This window comes from Alexandromys fortis, unplaced genomic scaffold (assembly GCF_014885135.2).
Source record: "Alexandromys fortis isolate MF-2015 unplaced genomic scaffold, M_Fortis_MF-2015_v1.1 scaffold_145, whole genome shotgun sequence".
Classification (NCBI taxonomy): Eukaryota; Metazoa; Chordata; class Mammalia; order Rodentia; family Cricetidae; genus Alexandromys; species Alexandromys fortis.
Genome location: NW_026068049.1, coordinates 4,077,381 through 4,081,492, shown reverse-complemented (window position 1 = coordinate 4,081,492; position 4,112 = coordinate 4,077,381). Strand labels below are relative to the sequence as shown.

General features: G+C 37.5%; 1 long non-coding RNA gene across 2 annotated transcripts in view; it reads right to left on the bottom strand.

Annotated features, from left to right (window-relative positions):
- Positions 1-669: 669 nt before the first annotated feature.
- The window catches only part of LOC126486844 (uncharacterized), a 7,573-nt gene continuing 4,130 nt past the window's right edge, over positions 670-4,112 (bottom strand). For both annotated transcript variants that reach the window (XR_007588210.1, XR_007588211.1), the window contains exon 3: positions 670-907. This is a non-coding gene — a long non-coding RNA (uncharacterized lncRNA). The remainder of the gene's footprint in view (positions 908-4,112) is intronic.

The following is a 4,112-nucleotide window of genomic DNA, read 5'->3' as shown; positions in this document are numbered from 1 at the left end:
GGAGAGAGAGAGAGAGAGAGAGAGAGAGAGAGAGAGAGAGAGAGAGAGCGAGCTAACTGGGAATGACTTGTGCTTCAGAAGCCTCAAAGCCCATCCCCAGTGACACACTTCCTCCAACAAGGCCACACCTCCTTCAAGCAGGCCATGCCTCTTCATCCTTTCTAAACAGTTTCAGCAGCTGAGAACAAAACATTCAAATATATGGGACTGTGGAAGCCATTCTCATTCAAACCACCACCCAGATTTTGAGGCAGAAAAAGCAAGCTAAATATTTCTTCTTTCTATTCCACAATGTCTGCCTTCTCTATTTGGGTGAAAATTGGCATAGAGGTGATAGGATTGCCTGACAATTCATTCACCAACATATCTGGCCTTTATCTATGCATGACTTAGAAGTAAATCATACTCATCATAGTGCCAAAGAATGATCTCCCTCTATGGCTTTACTTCCTTACTCCTATCATCGAGTAGAATAGGACTGAATCTATGGTATGTTTGTCTAGTCTGTGAGGCCTGTCATGAAGGCCATGTCTCTGAGTAAATTTCATAATACAAAATGGTCCTGCAGTGTGGCTACCAGGTTCCTGGCATTAGTTCTCTCTGTGCTCACACAGATTCATCTCCTTAACGAATGGAGAAAGAGCAGGCTTCCACACAGATATGCCGGCATGCTGTGGCATTAACTATGAAAGAGTTACCATACTTTTTCAGAATCAATAATTGTACCTTATCACTAAGACTCATTTCTAGAAATACCTACCTCAGCACATCTCAGGGGCTGCTCCTTGATCATCGTTCTTTCTCTTTTTTATAGTGTAATATCTTAGGAACCGAGGTTCACTCAGTGATCAGGCTGAGAGAAAATGGCACCTGACGCAAACATCTCTAGCACCCTCAGCTTGTCAACCTAAGGAAGAAAGAGTATCAATAATCCAATTTGAAAACGAGTCTGAAACCATTCACAGAACCATGGGCATAATAGATAATGCAGAAGTGATTAATTAAAAAGCAGTTCTTTGTTTCAGTGGAATTACGTCTGTCTATAAACGTCCATCTTGTTTATGCTGCCCATTAACAAAACCCTTTATGCACGATTAGAATTCCGGAGGAACATTATAGTGAGCGGCATATGTAAACCATTTCATTTGCCCTCTCATAAAATAGTCAGGCCTTTTTCAAGGACACCCAGACCTTAGAGAGTATTATATAAACCTCTTTAGAAAGTTAAGAAGCTCCACACGACACTAATTTGCAGGGCAGTGGAATTATCTTTGGTCAAATATAGTTGCATTGTTTATAGCAGCAAATTCTACCTTCAAGCTTCATAGCTCAAATTCGTTATACTGAGATTTGAGGTCTCTTTATAATGATATGATTATGAAAATTGCTCAAAGTTTCTAACAAAAAAACACCCTAAGGGGAAGGCTTTGGTATAACGAATTAAGGCAATTACTACATTTTGATCTAGCCTCTACTTCAAAGCATTGCGATATGATTCCCAAGTTGATACTTTTGAGTTCTCTTTCTATTCCTTGGCCATGGTGTTTTGTCTGGACAACAGGAATTAAGGAAGACAATGTGTGAATCTGGCTAAATGGTTTTTGTAAGTTCCTATATATTTGTTACTTTGTTCCATAGCAAGAAGGATTGAGACAATACAATAAGGTACTTAACAATATTCTAATCAACGTGATACCAGTGTTGGTGTTGAAGAGGCAAAGAAGGAGAAGCAAAGAGATTTTTCCGTTGTGGTGCTTTTGTTTTGCTTGTTTTTGTTTTGTTGTGGCTTGCTTACTTACTTTGATTTGTTTCCTTTTGTGGGAGAAGTTTGGCAGGGATGAGGGAGGAATATGGGGGACTGGGAAGTAAGCAGAATTGGGGTGCATGATGTGAAACTCTCAAAGAAGTTAAATTAAATAACAAAAATTGAATAGTAAACTTCCAGGTTATATAATATTGTATAGTTTGTGATATAGATGAACCACTGCCTATAGCAAAAGAGCATTGCTTAGTTAGGTAACAATTTTCCCATTTATGATGAGGTCTCTGTTGTTTGCCTGACTCATCTGGGATTTTCTGCTGCCAGTGGTCATTCTGAGAATACAGACTTGTGCCTGTACACTGGCTGCTTTGATGTGTATCTTAGTCTGTTTCAGTCTGTAGAATTGTAATTGAGATCAGAAGGTACAGGTTGTTCACTGAAAGAATGTCACAAAAGGAATAGTACCATGGATGAAAATATGTTTTTATCACTACCATATTTCATACAGTTACTGTTTAAATTATAGAGCAGATTAAAATCCTGTACTTCATTTTAGAAGGATGAATGGCTTTTTAAAATACTCTATAGGCTGTAATTAACTTTAAAACATTCCCAGTTAACAGATTTCTTTTGTAATTTAAGTACCGTTCAAATTCACTTCATTATATGCCAGGACATTTAAAAAACATTGACCAAACCTGAATGAGCAATAACAATCTTACTAACTTTTGATAAGTTATAGTCATTTAATTTATAAAATGTGCTTTGTGAATTGTCTGGGGTGGGTATGTTTCTTATCTAGATTTTTTCTTTTTTGCAATTTTTATGCCACACAATTTCAGTCCAACTTTCTTTCTTATCTAGTGTTAAAAATGAGTATTCTAGTTTCAACTGGAAGTCACCTTGAATAATGCAAATCTAGATATGTTCAGCACCTTGTATTTGTAGGAAAGAAACTTATGGAAATATTTTTCTCCCATAAGTTTCAAATGGTTTGAAATTTATGTGGAGTCAGAACAAGGCTTAGAATATCTGTCTGGGCCTTCAAACTTCCCAGGTAATACCATAATCCAACTGTCTCAAATATCTTTAAAAAACACATTTAAAAACAGGTTGTTATTGGGTTGATGGTGTGTTATCTGCTGGCATTAGAGACTAGGCCTGATATCATGTAATCACTAACTGTATGCTATTGAGCAGTAAATCCCCCTTTTTTTCTCTTTTTTTAACCCCACTTACATTAATCTCAATACATTGGTGGTAACAGATTCCCTTGAGATCTGGGTCATATATTGCTTGTTTCAGAAATTATTGAACTGCTCTGACCTAATACATGTCCAAGTCTCAGTTTATCTGGAGCTCAAATAAACTGAGTTCTTCATGGCCCACAGACCTCCAAACAAATTTCTACGTGTGGGGCTAAACTCTGAGTCTTAACAGATGGCTTCTTTCCCACTGTATGTTGCCTCTTGGATGAAGAAGTCCATACAATTTTTTAATTCACTGAACAGTCCACACTCAAATCCATCATCCATTTGAGAATGTTGCAATGCAAAACCTGAGAATCACTTGAAGCAAGATGTTTGAAGATGCAACATCAATGTTCAGTTATTTAGAGTAGCAGTACATAGCTTGGTCACGTTATTTTCTGGAGAATAAAATTACTTCAATAATTTGTATAAAATAATACCTAATCAAAGTCTCATTGAGTCAACATATGTATCTTGCTTTAATATTTCTGTAAGTGGGAGTTTAGAAGTGCTTTGGTGACTGGGAAGAATTTGAAAACACTTAAGCTTAAGAACATCGTAAGAAAAGCTTGTTATTTATATTCAGCAATTTACAGGATGGAATAAATACATTATATCTAGATTGTGTAAGAATTCAAAACTTCCACTAAGTACCTCCTAAAAACACCAAGGTCAAACCCAGTATTCAACATAGAACAGATTCAACAGACAACTTCTGGGGATTAAGTACACAAATATCTGAAAGTACTGCTTGTAACACCAGGAACAAATAAACTCAACAGTAAACATTCTGTTTAAAAAAAATATTTAAACTTCTTGATGATTTCTTTTTTTTTTGGATTTTTTTAATATAATTTTTTATTGAAAAAAAAATTCCGCCTCCTCCCTGCCTCCCATTTCCCTCCCCGTCTCCCTTTTCCCCTCCTCCTCCCTCTCCTCTCTCCCTCCCCCCACTCCTCTCCCCCTCCCTCTCCAGTCTGAAGGGCAGTCAGGGTTCCCTGCCCTGTGGAAAGTCCAAAGTCCTCCCCGCTCCATCCTGGTCTAGGAAGGTGAACATCCAAACTGGCTAGGCTCCCACAAAGCCAGAACATGAAGTAGGA